We start from the raw sequence: 19,071 nt of genomic DNA, 5'->3' as shown, positions 1-19,071 counted from the left end.
TGACTTCCCAATCTCAGGCAAACCTTAAATTTCACTGATTGCTTGAAAAACACTTCTTAGCTAACTCTTCCAATCTTCCTCAGTTCTTCAATTGCTCTGACATTACAGTGATTTAAAAAGAACCTTTTAATAATCATGTATTTCACTTTCAATATACTCTTTTGAAAGAGCTGAGAGAGTTAACAGGCTTTAAAGTAATCAAGCAATTTGCTGTTGTCTCTGGAATATATTATTTGTAAATTTCACTGTATTAAATGTATATATTTATATATTTTTTTAGGCGAGGCAACCCTTAGTTGACCTCATAGATTGCAAGGACCTTGTCAGCTTACAATCCCTTATTTTTATTTTTTTATTTTTTTTATTTTTTATGCCTACAGCACCTGGTCTCCCTAGGTGGTCTCTCATCCAATTACTAACCAGGTCTGACCCTGCTTAGCTTTCAAGATCAGATGGGATCAGGCCGTAGACTGTTTAAAAAGTGGCATGGCCGTAGACTGTATAAAAAGTTTTTAATTTAAAATTATAATTATTTAAAGTTCAGGAATTGTCAAGTAGATTTTTATGTCTTCCATCTTTACCTCCTACCTGCAATACAATAATCCCATGGGTTTTCATGTTTCTGAAAGATTATAGAGAAATCTATGTGGATTATAAAGAAGGGAGATGTACATTTGATCTCCTATATCATAATATTTTTTCTTCTACTTCTGGTAAATAAGTAAGCAAGCCTTAGAATTTTCCCCACTATAACCTTTATGAGCTTTAACTGGGTGTGCTGGTATGGAGTTTTCTATAAGAACTGATTAGATATCTCATTTTACCTATTGTTTTTTTATCCATTTGAACATCATCCTCGAGTCATTTAACTGAGAACTTCCGACTATAAATTCTTGCCAAGTTCCTTCTATTACTCATGCCGAACACAAGCCAGATTTACTGTAAGATTAATAAATTAGCCCCTAAGAGAACACTGTCTCACAGTTTTTCCAAATATTTTTGTCAACTTTTTATTTGAGAATAACTTTTCAAAATCACATGAGCTGTGGTGCTCATAAAATATTGTAATTCAAAGCTCAGAACACAAAAAAGAAACACTCAGTTGAATCTACATGCACATTTCACAAGGGGTGGCCTCACTCAGAGTAAGGCAGGGCCTGCGTGATACCTCTCCCTAATATGCAGCCTCAGGAAACTTCTTCACAAGGAACCACAGGCAGCCACTACAAATTGACTGGATTGGTTCATACACTAGGTGGACTCCTCCTTGCTATCACCAGCATTTGATTCAGGTCTTAGAGGCACTGGCCTATGTGGTTAAGAAAGAAAATGTTTTTCAACAGCAACTCAGGATGGGTGGGCATAAAAACTCTTTATATGTTTACTCTAGTTTTTGTTCTAATTAAATGCCCATTCATGTCTACATCCAATTCTGTATTTACAAATCTGTTTACTGCCCACTTCAAAGTTACTCGACTTTTAAGGAGTGATTGTACTTCAGGAGTGACAATGACCATGAGAACAAAAGAGTGATTGTCCTTAGTACTACACCAGTGTGGAGCTCTGGGTACCTGTACTGGACTAGGTGTGCATAGATCTCTAGAGATGTTGATGTAGATAACCCTAGAATTGTAGGAATAGGAGAGGGGCAGCATAATAAATTAACTACAGAAACATTATAACCAGAGAAAATGACTGCAGTCCATCCAAGCTCACTGGAGTCACGTGATTTTAATTATACTATTCTTAGAGTCACTGTTTTTCACATGTAGCATTAGAAACCACACTTCACAAAGGTGTTATGATAATCAAGAAAGGTACAAAGTAAAATCAGCAGAGTGCCTAGCACAACTGAATTTGAATTTAAGGAAAAAAAAAACAATACCAATGTACTCGTATTAACACTAAAGCACTTCCTTACCCCTGTATTACAAAACTTTGTTTTGCATCTTTCATAGAAGGTTAATTTCCTAGGGTTAGTCAAATACCTAATATATACTTTAAAAAATAACTTTATTGAGTTATAATCCACATATTATTAAATATGCCCACTTCAAGTGTACAAATCAAAAGTTATTAGTAATTCTTAGAATTGTGTAACCATCACCACCCAAATCCCAAAATATTCTTGAATTTATTTTGCACATAACCAAAATATGCTTCCTTCATGAAGAAACATTCTGGCAAAATTATAACATAAAACTCATATTTCAACTGGCAATAACATTTTTAAAGACATTTGAGTCAGCTGAAACACCTGTTTTTAATCTGATATATATAAGGATTAGAAGTTGTCACTCCCATTCTCACAGTCAGAAAAAGCTGAAAAAACTGAAAATCAACAACTCTTCTTGGATCCATCAAAGAATTGTGATCATAGGACAAACTATTTCCCTGAAATCTGGAGGGACAAATAGTTACAGAGAACCACATCTTACCTGGAACAGAAACCCGGAATCAGAAGCCCATAGATGGAACCGGTGCCAGTAGAAACACTTAAACTGCAATTGGTGAATTACTGGAGGCTCAGTGTGGACTGGCTTAAGAGTTAACTATGGGAAGAGGGACCACCTTTTCTGAGTTTTACCTCCAGGAGTTCTATTGGTTTCTGAATCTCTTTGTGTTTTTGTAGGGACAGAAGAGAAGTAACCATTTTAAAACAGTTCCAGGGCTTTCTGTTCTCCTTAATAGTGCTTGCCATCAAAGCAAACTATTTTACCAGAGCCTAACCAATTTGAGTTTTACAAAGAAATAAATCATGTGGAAGGGAAAGACCAAACTCCATCCTGCTCTACCCTTCCCAAGTCACCTATGAGGAGAGGAGAGGAGAGGAGAGGGGAGCAGTACTTGTTAAGGTCACAGGCCAAGAGCACAGGTTCACTAAATGCAAGGTCCTAATCACGAGAATATAGGGTGCTTCCCCTCCCTTAGCACCTTACCATGTATATAAAAGCAGGGGATTACAGCTGAAAGAACTGCAACCTATTTAAGAAGAAGTTTCTAGGAAAGCCCAAAGACATCTGGAGAGACAAAAACAAGGACAGTAGAAGATAGTTTAGCTCCTGACACCACAGCTACAGCAAATAGTAAATGCAGCCTAAATCCTAGGCAGATACACATAAAACCTCACACCAAAGAGCTATTTACTTTAGTTCCTTTTACCAGATACAATGTCTGCTCTCGACAAAAAATTATAAGGCATACTAAAAGATAGTCTGAGGAAACAAAGCAAGTATCAGAACATGACTCAGATATGGCAGATCATTTATAATGATCAGATCAAGCATTTAAGATAACTGGTTAATATGTTCAGGGTTTAATGGAAAAAGTAGACAACCTCCAAGAACAGATGGGTCATGTAAGCAGAGAGATGGAAACTCTAAAAACGAATCAAAAGGAAATGTTAAAAAAATTTTTTTTAAAAGTGAAAAGAAATGAATAATGCCTCATCATCACCCTGGGCATGGCCAAGTAAAGAATCAGTGAGCTTGAAAATAAGTGAATCAAAACTTCCTCAACTGTGAAGCAAAGAGAAAAAGGAATTAAAAAATGACAATGAATATCCAAGAACTGTGGGACGATTACAAAAGGTGTTGTATATACATTTTTGGAATACCAAAAGGAGACTAAAGAGAGAAAAAGAACAGGAAAAATGTTTAAAGCAATTCTGGCTGAGAAATTTGTGAAATTAATGATGAACACTGAACCATAGTTCCAGGAATCTCAGAGAACATCAAGGAGGATAAATACCAAATAAATCTATACCTAGGTATATCATATTAAACTACAGAAAATCAAAGACAAAGAGAAAATCTTCAAAGAAGCCAGAGGGGGAGAAAACCTTGCTTGTAAGGGAACAAGGATAAGAATTACATCAGACTTCACTTTAGAAATCATGCAAGCCAGAGGAGAGGAGCGAAATATTTAAGTATGGGGAAAACAAACAAAACAAAAAACAAAAAAAAACTACCAACCTAGAAATCTGCATCCTACAAAAAGGAAATTTGTTGCCAAGACATCTGCCTTATAAGGCATGTTAAAAGAATTCAGAGAGAAGAAAAAATATATATGTGAAAAACAGATCCACATAAAGAAAGAGATTTAGAAAAAGTGAAGGTAAAATATTTGAGTTTTTTGTATCTCAAGTTATCCTATAGATAAAAATTTGTTCAAAATATTAGCAATACTATATGAAGTGATTACAGCTTATGGATTAGTGAAATGAGTTACAGCAATGTAATAAGGAATAGAAAGAAGAGAGTAGGAATACTCTTTTACTTGTACTGTCCATAAAATGGAAGAAAGTGGATTTACATTAATTGTAAATGTATAGAGAAAACTCCTGGGCAATCACAATTTTTTTAAACAGAAATATAACTGAAAATCAAAGAGTAGAGAGAAAATGAAGTTATATAAAGGGTACAATTAAAATCAGAGAAGGCAGTAAGAGTGAGTGGAAGAAAAAAAAAGAAAAACATATATTTGAAACAGATGGGGAACTATAAGTGCTGAATAGTAGATGATACTAAGGAATCTTTTCATTTCTTACATGTGATTATGGTATTGTGGTTACATGAGAACAAGGCCTTATTCCAAGAAGATGCATGGTGATTTAGAAATGAAATGTCACGATGTCTAAAATTTACTCTCAAATGATTCAGCAAGAGTGTGTGCATGTGTATATGTTTATGTACAAAGAAAGAGATAAAGAAAAGAGGAGAAAGTTCCAATTGTTGAATATAGATAATGGTTACATGGTATATTCCCTTTAACTTTCCTGTATGTTCAAAAATGATGAAAAGTCACTTATAAGGTGGAAAAATGAACAAATGGGCTAATTAATGTCAATATATATTTCTTGTTATTTGTTCCAGAGTAGTTTTACAGCAAAAATCTTAATAAAAATTCAAGTTTTAATTTTTAAGGTGTTTTTGAAGAATCTAAGGCAGAAAACTTATTGTCAATGACCTTGATGATTTCTGTTCTTTAAACTTACAAATAACAGGGTCTTTTTTTGCATGATGCTGCTGCTTAATTTTACTCTAATTTCCAGAGAAACTGGTGTTAACTACAAAAGATAATTGAATCATTAGCTACCAGTTACTTAAACCAATAAATCACAAGTTGTGCAATTTTTATTTTACTTCCTAAATAATAGTATAATTGTGTAATGAGAAGTAATCTGAGGTTTATATAAGAATGACGGGAAATAAAATTTAGTAGCATGTGAGATTAAAAATGAGCTAGTAAACACATTTTGCTAAATTTACAATTATACCTCATGCTACTCCTTATTGAAAAATGTATTGCCCTGAGTTAATGTCCTAATTATTTGAAACTTTACTTGCATTCTATAGTACATTTTCATCATGATTAAAAGACCTGTTACAGCCTATCATGAATTCTGTTATATAATTAGGCATGATGCGTTACTATATGTCTAAGCAAACTGCAAGGCTTCTATAAACACCTATCTTTCGGCTTTAAATTCTTTGTATTGGTATCTTAACCATAAGTTAAAAAAATAATTACAGCATTTGCAGAGAACATCTACTACTTAAAGTAAGGATCACAATGGCTGTTATCAACTCTCATGTGTAAGTGGTCATACAAATCTCTCAAGGGCTGTAATTTTCTAAAAATTCAATGAAAGCTTCATTTAGCTTTTTGCATTTCCATCATCCTTTGAAAACTGGACTAGAAAAAGATGGCTTATTTGGGTTTGGAACTGGTATAAACTGTAGGGGATATGGGAAATGAGAGTGAAAAGGTAGTTTGGGGAAGATTATGGAAGGTCTTGAGTTGGGGGCTGAAGAGATTGGACTAGAGTGTTGTGTCAGTGGAGAAACTTTCGAAGGAGGGTTGTAATCAATGCTCATGTTTTTGGAATCCAATGTTAGTAGAAAGATAGATGATGAATTTGAGCAGACAAAGCATTGAGGCGGGGACTGTAGTTAAGGGGACTGTTAGAATAACCCAAGTGAAAAATACTGAGGAAAGAAAACAAGAGGAGGTGGTCACAGAAACATTCAGGAGATACAACTGACAAGCTCAGGTTAGACTGGAGGGAAGGGGATAAAGGGAAAAGATGAAATCAAAAATAACTTGAGTTTCTGTCATGGTCAAAATCTTGTCCCTGAAATAGAATATACAAAGGAGCAGATCAGAGAATAAAGAACTGAGTTTTATGAATTCGTGTTGTAGCTACCCTCCAAATCTTGTTTGCAAGTAGATCAGGGATCAGTGGTCAATAAATAAAAGGCACTCCTGATGCTCCAGGTGACCTCTCTTAGGTTTCCTTTGTTCTTCTTTCCAGACTAATGAGTGACAAAGAAGGAAGGTGGTTTACACTGTTACTATTCCATGGAATACTTACAAAGTTATTATCATACCTCCCAAACACAAACCAACAGAAGCCACCAGCATCACAATTATAAAACAATGTAGTAAATGTGTTTTCTGATGCCTAGGCATGTGCAGCTGCAGTTCTCGGCCAAGGACACAACCAGGTAACTGTGTTGTGCCCCCACCCACTCCATATAAATGCCTTCTAATCAGAGAGCTGAAATAGCAGTGTTCCTCGCTCTAGGCACTATTCATCCTTTTAATCAGCTTCACATCACTTCATAGTGACTCTCACCACTAATCTCGACACTATATACTGCACAACATGTATTAATTTGATCTTTATTTATTGTCTGTCTTTCCTCAGTAGAAAAAAGAAATTGTTCCATAAAGGCAGAGACCTTGTTTTGACCAAAACTAGCTATATCTTGAACTTCTAGAACAGTGCCCACTATGCAGGGTCCCAAATAAAAATTGATTGAATGAATGTTGCTTTTATTTAGGCCTAGGCGCTATCAGACATCCTAGTTTCAAGAGTTCTCAAGATGATTAGTTAATACATGTGTAATTCTCAACCAACTGCACATATCATAAGGCATTTATATCCTTTCTTATTTACTAAATCTAAACAAAATTATTTTACAAGTGTAATACTACTATTTTACTCATGGAGACAGCTGAATTGACAGTTGCTTGGCATTACTGTGGTGATTTTCAGACCTGAGCATGCCTCAGAATCACCTGTTGAAGCAAGTTCTGGTCCCAGACCCAGAGATTCTGATTTAGTGGATCTGGAGTGGGTCCAACAAGCTCCCAAGTGATTTTGCTGGCCAGGGGACCACACTGGAGAACCAGTTAATTACCAGGAATAACAGAATTGCAGTAGAAGCACAAGAAAAGTCTACATTGTCAGGTAGTTGAGATGTTTTAATGTTTTGGTGACAGAATAGTAGGTCCCAAGGAGAACAGATCACTGCCCCTCTGTTTATAAAGCTTGCAGCTTCGTAACCTACTTTAAAAATATCTAGAACCCCTTTTTTGCTTTCCTAACTGGATTAAACTGGATTAAAATGTTACACTTCATTTCATTCAGTTGTATTACACTGTTAAAAGAACTAAATTCACATTAAAAAAGCATTGGAGATGTAATAGAAAACAATAAAATTAGTGTTTGAAGGAGAATGCACCATATGACTTCTAGCTACTATCGAGACAACATGACAACATCAAAGACTGTCAGAAGATGTCTTGATGCAATTGTACACTATAAGGCCTTGGAGATTTCCTCTTTAATGTGATCTCTTGGGCCTTTATTGATTTCTGAACTAAGATCATACAGATTTTAATTATTAAAGAGAAATATAAATAGAAGGATCACATTATTTTTAATACAAATCAGGACAATTTTGAGAGAGATTAGGGTACTATTAATTTCACTGGATTAATAGCTATCAAATAGGACTATTGCAAGGGATACAAAAATGCTAAATAAGTGAGGAAATTATATTAAATAAAAATTAGATAATGAAAGTCTGCTTTTTTTTTATTGGTTGGTTTTTGTTTTATCATTCTGAAGGATTTCTGAAATTTGTTTGCAGTTGCTTTGCAAGACCTTCAGAAAGTCTTTCCTTCCGTGCTTACACTGCAAATCTTCAGATGTGCACCTAGCTTGGAGACCCCCATTTGGTATGGGCAAATGATCATGATGAAACAGAAGAAACTTGGGAGTTGAGAAAAATGTTGTATGCATCCCACCTCTGCTGTGTGGCCCTGGACCTCTCTGCACCTTTGTTTCCTTAGAGGTAAGTGATGGACAGTAATACCTACCCCACAGAATTACCTACATCAACAGCATGAACCACCAAGAGACGGCCTGATGCATGGTACATGCCTAGTATACATTCATTTCTTTTCCTTTTCCAAAGTGTACATATAGGCAAAAATTCAATTTTACTATTCTAAGAGAGTCATACAATCTATAAGTCCAGTAAATGATTTCAACTGTGCTTCTCAGACTCTAGGTGAGAAAAAAAAAGGGGTAGGAGTGGGGAAGAGGAGACTGGACACAATTTAGAAAGCAGCCAATGAGAACACTTAAACCATTATGTTAAGCAGCCACGGTATTTATTTTATAATGTGGCATTTTATTAAAGAAGAATGTTTTTAAATATTCATATAAGAAGGCATGGATTTATAAGTGATGAAAAACTGTGACAGAAATCAATACACAACTACTTAAATTCCTGGATCAGTTTCAAAGAAAATGAAGAAAACCTAGCAATGTATAGAGTCATGTAGAGGCCAGGGAGCCACAGTGTGGAAAGTGGATTACCCATGCTGCCGCCTAACATAATAAGCTATTTCTGCTTTTTATGGCTTCTTTATTTCACCCTCTTCTTAATACAGATTCTGTAAAAGCATCCAACTAATTTTCAAAGTGGCTTCTCTTGGTGGAAGCACCTGCCTGCTAGAGATGGGGGTGAGTGGTTGGGAGGACAGCAGAATTCATCAATGAGTGGTATTTTGTAAATGGGACAACTTTTAGTCTTATTCCAGGAGCTTTGCCCCAAGTTCCATGTTTCGGGGACTCCATCACCATCCCATGCTACACAGCCAACTATCCTTCATGCATTATCCTCAGTCCCTTCAAATTTTAAAATGTCAGAGCTGAAAGATAGTGAGTGAAATGCCAGGCCAGGAAACCCATATCGTCTGGCTCCTGGCACCACGTTCCTTTCGATGGATCACATTCCCTCTCTTCCACTTTAGCCATTAAAATCTGAATTGGGGGTTTGGTGGGGCTTCTCCATGGCTCTCTCAAATGGTTACTTGGTTTCTTAGAAGCCTCGCTTAGACAACCTAGACATCCAACAATAGGGTATTTGTTAAATAAATTATGTAAAGCCTATATGTGGAACCACAGTTTATCCATAAAAAATTGTACTCTAGAATATTTCACAGCATGTTTAAAAGCAGTTTACAAAAGGTGGTTAAATTTCGATGTATTTGTAAATGTAAAAGGGAATGTATGGAAGGTTATATACCAAAATATTAACAACTATTAACTCTAGGTGTTGATATCACAGGCAAATTTAATGTCTTATTTGTAGTTTTCTATGATTTCCATATGCTCTTCAAGAATATGTATTATTTTTGTAACTCTAAAAGAGAAAAATAAACCAGCTGGATAGCAAGTAAATAATTCTATAAGTAAATATTCTGAACCTTTTCTGATCCTCTATTCTTGGCTTTCTCCCTTTTTCCCCTAACTCACTTTTCCCCAGTTTTTCATTCCCCAACCCCCTTTTAATTTCTCTCAGTATTTCTGAACAAACGTTCATACTGATCTTCAGCTTACCCACAAAGTTCACCTCTAATTCCAGAGGAGCACAGAGCTCCGTTATGTACTCTTAATGATTCGGCCGTGCTAGAATATTCCAATGGAAATGTCCTCGAATTAAGTGAAACTATGAGAGGCTAGGGCTGAAGATGAAGGTTGGGAAATCATCTATGTACAAAGAAGAGCAAAATCCAAGAGAGCAGAAGCCAAGAAATTCTTAGAGGGCTGAGAAACTAGAACAGATGTTCAAGGCTGGAGTTTAGGGAGAGAGCTGCCGTTTGCATTTGATGAAAGATAGTCAGGAAACAAAGAGAAAATCGGCAAAAAGAGGTGTCATGGAAACCAAGAAGAAAGATCAAGAATATTGAATGCTGCTTATTTATATGTAGTAGCAGAATCAGGACACTTAAAGACTAAGTTGAAAACATTTCAAAGAAATAATGGCCAAAACATTATTTTAATCATTTAAGAACGTAGAAGAACAATTCTGAAAAAAGAACACACTGAAAATTTTCCATACGTTGCCTTTTATGATTAGAAATTAGGAAAATTATGCTAAGCTTAATACTTGGTTTCAGAGAAAGAATAAAATCCAGAAAGGAAATTTGTGTGTGATGGATGCTCATCAAGGAAGACAGAAAAACTAGCAAGCATTATGCTCAGAGACATTTGCAAAGCGTATGCTGGATCACAGAGATTCCAATGCCAGACATTTCATTGCAAAGAGCAGTCTTCGGAGTAATAGAAAACTGTGTTCGACTCCTCTCTCTAAGCCTCTATTGGAGGAATCCAGATTGTTGAAATTACTGCTACCATGACAGTACTGACATGTCATTGTTGACTGTGAACCACGTAAGGATACGATGAGTCCTTTTCATTTTTATATTTGTGATTTTCACCTTTTCACCTTTTTCACCTTTTCTCTCTTATCCTGACAATGAATGTGTGGTTAATTATGGAAGGTAGTTAAAGCTTTTTTTTTTCCAATTAAAATTGAAATGCTTTTTTTTTAAAAAAAAAAAAAAAAAGGAATTTCAAACAATTCAGTAAATTATTGATGCAAATAGATTTTTTTCTTTTGTAATCATACTATAACTTGGTGCATATGAAGGGCTGTGTCTTTAAGTCATACATGCAAAGATTATTCTTTGGCTGATATTATTATGAATTTCTAAGTTCCCACAAAAAACACCTGGAGCATTTAAGTCAGCCTTTCTATTATAACCACAACAATAATCATTGCAATGTTTGATGAGTGCTCCCTATGTGTCAGGTGTTGTTTTAAACAATTCCCATACAATTCACATTAAATTCTCACGCATCCTTCTGAGGTGGGTGCTACTATCACCTTCATTTGTAAAAATTGAGAGAAGAACATTTATACAATTTACTTACGGGTCACACAACCAGTAACATAAGAACCAAGAGTTGTTTTCGCACAGCCAGCCAGGCTTCAAAGCTGATGCTCTTAACCATTACATTAGAGGTGCCTCTCAACAAAAGTAGTCCTTGTCCATTGTTCCCATACAAGTAGATTGAAACTATAAATTCATTCTTACTCATGAATTAAAGTCACAAATAGCTTTCCCAAAATATTAGATAAGTTAAACTTTTCATTATCATTAGCTACTGTTTCTTCAACTTTGTTTTACTATGCACAACCTGCGAAATAGATTTGTGATGCTGCCTACCAGAAAAATATTCAGTCTCTCCATAAAGATCATTTTTCCCCATTCTGTATTTATCAGGTACCTGCTATGTGTCTGTCAGGCATTATACCTGGTTCTGGGAGACAGTGATAAACTAAACCAGCATGGACATGCCCTCAAAGAGCTTATAGTCCACTATCACAGTGCTTCCCAAATATTTTCACATCTAGGCACCCAGAAAAAAAATAATAATGTACTGGAGTAAAGAGACGAGACTGTGTGTAGCAGAAGTTGATCCGCTCTACTACTCCAAGCTCCACCAGTGTCCCTGAGGCTAAGGAATCAAATGACCTACACATCTACAACCCATTCTAAGCACATGGGTGTATCCCACTCCCAGAAGGGTAACTTTGGAGTAGAAAATGCAGATAAATGGAAGTATTGCTATATTGTAGGGACCTAAATCCTATGCTAGTGACCTCATAGGGGATTACAGAACTACTTCAAAGGTAGGCCTAATTTAGTCTAGGGTAGGTCAGGGAATGACTACCAAGGAAATAACATCTAAGTTAAAAAACAATGAATAGATCTGCCAAATAAATAAAGAGGAAAGGGAAGGCTGCTCCAGGAAAACAAGAGAGGTAGGGAGCAATAAGATTCACTCTGAGGTACTGGAAGAAATATGATGTGTGAGCTGGTGTGCTTAATGGTAGGCAGGGGAATAGCAGGATAAATTGACTCAGGAATCATGTGCCTATTCCTGTGAAAATATGATGCTGAGAACATTCACATTTTGAGACTATGGGCCACAATTTAAGCTTAGTTATTTACATCAATGACCTTATAAACAAGAGGTTGGGCTTTTTTTGTTGCAAACAGTTGGCTTTCTCTGGTTAATGTGGACATGGGAGCAATGTACATAGAAAACACGCACATAGTGCTAAAATCACCTGTGAGAGCAATGCATGCCTTTTCTTTTGCCAGCTTTCTTCTGGTTTCAAAAATGGTGACCTCTAGCTGGGACTAATGGATTTGTTAAATTCTTGTAATGCCCATGTGTGAAGTTAAAATAGACGTTAAATGCAACAACAACAACAAAAAACTGAATCATCATCCTGTTATCAAACAAGTGAAAAATAGAGCCTTTCAATTCACTGCCTGGTGCTTTTGCTGTTGTTCCAAATGTTCCCCTGTGTTCTCATCCCTTTCCCTAGAGAATTAACTGTATATTATCTCCACTGACAGAAGAGCTATCAAGTTGAATCAAGTGCTTTTGAGTCTCAGATTTCATCAGGGAATTTGTAGTCCTTGCTTCGGCACTGACTGGCATTATTCAAGCAAAAGTACACACACACACATATTTTAAACAGTGTTTGCTCATCAAGTTGGAAGATGAAGCATCCAGTGTCTTCACCAAAGAAGAAAATTAATAATAGGCTTATACTTGAAAAGGGACCAGATTTTCTATCAGTCTGGTTATGTTAGGGGAGGGAAAAGAGATGAGTCACTTAGAATGTTATGTTTATATGATTCAACATAGGAATAGAAAATAGTTGTTTCATCAGATCAGATGTGAATGTGTCAGGCTTCCCATCCTATGGACTAAGGCCTGGCATTAGCAGAGCTCATCCTCGGGCCTCCTTTTGGAACCAGTGACTCTTCAGCCAAAGCACTGCCTAATCTCCATCAGAACAGCTGTCAACTTTAGTGACTTTCTCCCTTCCTGACAATGTGTCTATCTAGAGTCACAGCCCCATCCCTGTATTGGTTAACCTGATTAATTCCTGGACTTGAGGTTATCTCATTCCTCAGTAATGATCGTGGCTGATTTGAGTTTGGTGAAACAAGCATTTATATAAAGGCATCAATTCCTTTCCAAAAGAGAGATTATGTTAGAATGTCAGGCAATGAATGATATTTTGGCATTTTGGACATTTGATTTAATCTATCCCTAGGATTTATTCTAAAAAGTAATCCAAAATTTAATACAAAATGTGCTATTTTCCACAGACAGAACTGCTTTTTAGTTCTTATATCCATTTAGTGATGCTGTTTTAAAAATCCCTACATAGACACATAATCAAGTACAATAAACCCAAGAAATGTTGATATTTCTTTTGAATTACAGCATTCTCTATGCAAGTAGTAGCTTTTAAACTTGCACAGCGCTTTCTGTGTTCAATGCCAGCACCACAGAAAATAGCTTAACATGGCCTCAGCTTCAAGACTTTATTGCTTTTCATCTTTTTTCTTTACACATAGGAACAATATCATTCTGCTGATCTTTCCAATATGCTATGTGCGTTTTTCTGATTGGTTTTGAAGGGCAGTGCACTTCAGCACATCTAGCTGACTTGGTTAAAAACAATATTTACAAAGATATCCCCAAACTGTGGGTTTCAAAGCTAGCTGGAAAGGACATTAGGTGACATACCTATTTGATGGCTTCTCATCACTAATCGAACTTGCAAAAGTCTGGTGATGTAAATGAATCTTGTAAAGCTAGCTTGTAAAATACATTATTAAGATGTAATATATAAAATAAATGTCAGTCTTTCAAGAAATATTAGTTTCTTTATAATGAATTTGGAGAAATGGACAAACTTTTATCCCTGAAAGTTTAAAGTAAAATCTTTGTATAACCAAAGCCATCATTTTAATCACCTAGAAAGGACATAAGGAAATTAATGACAGCTTCTTCCTAAACTTGCAATTACATTGGGTGTCTGTACCTTATTTGTAATAATTACACCAAACACTCTTCATTATCTATAAAATATAAATCAGCTAAAAAGTGCATCTCCAATTGTCCACTTACCCTCAGTTTATTGAAATCCAATGAGTAAGTAGGAAGTACAAAATAAGTTCTTAGTATTATTGGAGGGGGGCTTCTAGAGACAAATGGGACATATTTTCTGTCAAGAAGTTTAAAGTTTTATTGGGGAAAATGTTAGCAGTGGGGGAAGCTGAGGAAAGCATTTACAGGAACTCTCTGTAACATCATTGTGACTTTTCTGTAAACCTTAACTGATTTCATAATAAAATGTTCAAAATAATCTTATTGGGGAAATAAAATACATTTTTATGCAATTATAAAAGGACATAAACACAGCTGAGGAAGGTTAACAGGGGGTGGTTCTATTTCATTGTAAAATCAATTACATTAACAGTAGGTGTTAATGTAAGAGAAGCTCGAGTCAGTCCAGCCACTTAACCACATGGTGAATTTTTATTTTGGAATAAGTAGTTTGGAAAAATAATATTTTATTTTAGAAAAGTTCAGGTTTACAGAAAAGTTTCAAAATTTCACCACGTGAGGCTACCTATTCTCAGTCCATTATTATTATATAGTGAAACTCTAAAAGAAAACTGATTTTACAAATAAGAGAAATAATCATAAATATTTTATTAAACTTTCCCATCTTCTATAAAACGTGGCTCCCCTTTATGCTACTGAAACATTGAAACAAACAAACCAAAAGTAGCCAAACTGAATGTTACCATATACAGGTCTTTTAATGCCTGAAATAAACCCAAAAAAACAACTACAAGCCTTGGAAAATAGCAAGGCCTCAAATATATGTCACAGTATCTTCTCAGAGGTGGACAAATACCAATAGGTCAAAGAGAAATCAATTACCTAGAAAACTAAGGATACGACACTTAAACAAAAGTTTTTAACTATAATTCCCATGTAGTTTTTTAAGTTGCACGACCTTTGGAATTTGTTTTAGAGGAAATAAAAGGAGAAGAAAGGAAATACAGTTCTCATGAATAATGATGATCTCAGGTTTCACTCCCTCAGAATCACAAGATGGTCTAAACTGGGTGCAACGCAGTGTGCAGTGTAGATGTTCAAGTAAACCTGAGGTATTAACAAGTTTCAGTTTAAGGCAAATGTGTCCAATAATCAAAGAGCCAGGAATGCATCGATAAGACAGATGTGAGAAATAAGATAAAAATAAAAGTGAGCAAACTGCAAAACTGCGCTCATGTTTCTGAACTTATAGTGCGTAAACAATAAGGTACCTAACAAGACTGAATGGGGAGAGGTGAGTGCCATCACTGCTCTGACACTGTCAGCAGGTAGTGACAGTCGATGACTCAGTGACTCTATTTCTTTATCTTCCAAACATCATTAATCAAACCCTTTCTATCAATCAAATTGTGCTGTGGTGAAATGCCAAAGAGTTCATCTCTATGCAAGTACTTTCTGAAAAGGGAGACCTGTGAAGATGCCTGTTAGTTTGTGATTCTTCCATAATAACGACAAGCAGTTATTGACCTATCATTCTATATTGTTATGTTCAAGGACATGATACTGCTAGTGATGCATTTGAGTTATATAATAATGAGGAAAAGCTATAATGAGGTCTTACTGTACTTCCAAGGCATTTCATTATCTGTTAGAATAAACTGAAGCAGAAGAAGAAAGAAATTATGGAATTGGGGTATAAAATGATGAGCCTTAGATCCCACTGAGGATCACAGAAGAGACCAGACCACAGGTCACGAGTGAGTCATCCTATCTCACTGCATCTGTACTCATAACATGTAGAAATTACCACAAAAATGAAGAAAATCAATTTTTTAGAACTTTAGATATCTTCTAATTCCATCTTATTAGACAAAACTTTATGACCATGTAGAGAAAACTTTATTACCAATTGTCATCTAATTGGTGTGCATGTGCTGTGTCGGCACCAGCTGCTGGAGACTGAAGCAAATCTTTCATACCTGAAAGCTCTGGAATGGTACTCTGATCTATCTGTCTTGAAAATGTATTGAGCCAGTCTTCATTGCCCAGGGTTACCGAATTTCTTATTATTCCCCAAGTGAAGGAAGACCTCTCCAAATCACTCCATCGTTATTAAAATCATTTCTGCTGAATGTCCATCTGATGAACAGACGTCAGTACTCAGTGGTGCCATTATGCACTTCCTAAATCATTTTTTTTTTTATTTTGGAGTTACCTAAGTCTTGATGTTAAACTGTGTATACTATAGGTCAAGCACCAGGAAAGTACAACGACACTGACGCAATCATTTAAGTGTCCCATTGCCTTTTGGTCCCACATGAGGATAATAGACTGTCTTTAAATAGCAAAACGATTGGTATATTTCTCAGTTCTTTGTGTATGATGATTTGATTGCTCTGTTGAACAAAGAAAGTATGAATGTGAATGTAAAGTTAGTGTTTTATAGACTGTAAACAGATGTTCTCTTGAGTTTGTAAAGGGAACTAACCTAGTTAGTATAAATCAAACACATTTCAATAGGGAGACTTAAGACCAGTGAAACTGATATGCAATCACACCTAACTGAGTTTTTGGGTGGAAAAGACTGAGAGTCACTTATCAGTTATCTCTGTTCTAGGGTCTAATTTTACGAATTCTGTATCTGTATAATTTCATCAATGAGAATTTAATATATTCACCCTGATTTTCAGAAAACTAATTAGAAATTTAAGTCAGTTTAAATATTTGTTGGTTATGAAGATGGAATTACAAAGAAAAGCTCTCCCTTAATACAAAAGCCATATGTATTCTTTGAAATAAAAATGGAATAATAAATTATGAGAAAAAACTCAAAGTTCCATATATATTACATTTTTAACATGCTGCTGTATATTCTTTTATACCTTTACCGTGTATATTTGTGTGTTTCTGTAAGATTGTACTTAACATCATATTCCGCAACCCCTTTTAATTTGTAAGCATCTTTCCATGTGAAGAGATTAGACAAACAGACAGACAGATGATAGATTGATACACATTATTTTTTGTTGGTTAAATAGAATTCTATTCTATTGGTAAATTTTCTAAACAATTTCCTAGTGTCAAATTAGTTGAAATTTATTCTTTATGAGTTTGATATTAGTTTGTAGTTTCACTGGGCCTTGCAATAAACATATTATTAGTTATATCTGTATACATGTTCTAAATTATTTCTTTAGGATATAATTTTAGAAATAGAAAATTTGGGTCAAAATAGATATACTTTTAGTATTTTGTATAGAAATTTCAAAATTGTCCTTCAAAAAGTTTCACCAATTTACATATCTACTATTAGTATATGAGCTTCAAAAGACTAGTTATATTTTGCTTTAACATTCTAATACATTAATAATCTTAATAAAAGATTCAACTTGTTTATAATTAGGTATACTGCAGACTAGTTAACTAATTCCTAAGAGAAATAATCTAAAGAAGTAATTATCCTCTCTTCTCTTTTCCTCTCTTTCCTCAATACATACACTATGTAGGATAAAGATTATTAGTCAAGTTTTCCAAAGCCAGACAGAAGTGATACAAAGAACACACTGGTCTTTTCCAATTCTTTACAGAAACGCTACCAAAGTTGACCACAAATTTTCATAATCCAAGAGTTCTTGAATTTTGAATGATGAAAAAATATAGGCAGACTGAAATGGAAGAAAGAGTCAAGTCATTCTAAAATTAAGCAGCAGCAAAGTTCAGAAAAGGAAGATGGTGCAGTTGCTACCTCGGGGCCCTGTTTAGTTACTTTCACACTTTAAATGAACCATCTCTTTGTACTAAGTACATGGTTGAAATAGCATAACTCCTCACTTAAGTTTAGAAACAGAACATTCTCACTGTGGATTTATATTATATAACAGGTTTGAAACAGAAAATAAAATCGATGTAAAGACATTAAACAAAACAATTAAAATGGCAGCAGATGGCACCAGGCATGAAGGCAAGAGCCATTCCTACAAAAAGGGAAAGATGCCCTGTGGACAAGGACAATTTCAGCCTGGTTCATTTCACATTTCGGAGTACCAAGATGTGTATATATCACAGAGATAACACAACTGGGTCTAAATCATGTCAGTACAGAATCTACTTTCTGCTCTTGGGTGTAAACATGGAGAAGAAAAGGATAGTATATTTATCCTTTATAAAGACAGAGTTTCATTCATTTATTTATTTACATGATAAGTGTTCATTAAACACTTTTTATGTTGCTAGTGCAGAATGAGATTCTGTGGAAGCAATCACACAGCCCAGTGTCTAGGAAAATGTAAGTTTCAAAATCAAGGAGATCTATGTCTAAAACTTGGTTTCTCCACTTACCAATCGTAATACTTGCATATGTTAACTTCTCTCAATTTCAGCTTTCTCTTCTGCAAAATAGAGATGATAATAATAATGCTCTCCTTGCAGGATTGCTGTATTAGAGATAATGAATCCAGCAGGGTAAAATGTGAAAGCTAGGAAATAATGAGGCGTCATACCAGAGTGACCATCACTTGCTCAATTTCAATCCTCCGTAGGCAGAGACAAAGGATGAGAAAATGTGGGAAAAAGTACACTTAAGAAAACCGAAGTAGGTTTTTGTTCTCTTAACACTGCATATTATAAATCAGAAAATGCTAAATTTAAAATGTGAATATACTTAGACTAGGTTTTCTATTTTTAATAATGTCATTGTTCATTTTAGTATATTATTTTAGTGATGTGCCCTTTATGAGAAGCTGAGAGTCCCATCTCCATGGAAACGTGTTTTAAAAACTTGAAGACACTGTCTTTGTTATAATGCATTCACTTTGGGAATCATTTAGAATAGCATTATTATAAAAATATTTTATTAATTGCTTAATCGTTCATTGTATTCTCCTTAATATTGTTCGGAGAGAATTACCATGGTGACATACCTTGATCTTTCTCTCGAGGAGTGTCCAATAAAATTCACTTATATTAAAAAAACCTTTACT

At 35.1% G+C, this 19,071-nt stretch overlaps 1 protein-coding gene across 5 annotated transcripts in view; it reads right to left on the bottom strand.

The window, feature by feature from the left end:
- Positions 1-19,071, bottom strand: part of FGF14 (fibroblast growth factor 14) — a 565,286-nt gene that overhangs the window by 220,232 nt on the left and 325,983 nt on the right. The gene's annotated exons all lie outside the window — the stretch shown is intronic.

The sequence above is a fragment of the Pteropus alecto genome, unplaced genomic scaffold (assembly GCF_000325575.1).
Source record: "Pteropus alecto unplaced genomic scaffold, ASM32557v1 scaffold13, whole genome shotgun sequence".
Taxonomy (NCBI): domain Eukaryota; kingdom Metazoa; phylum Chordata; class Mammalia; order Chiroptera; family Pteropodidae; genus Pteropus; species Pteropus alecto.
This window is presented reverse-complemented; position numbering and strand designations above follow the sequence as displayed.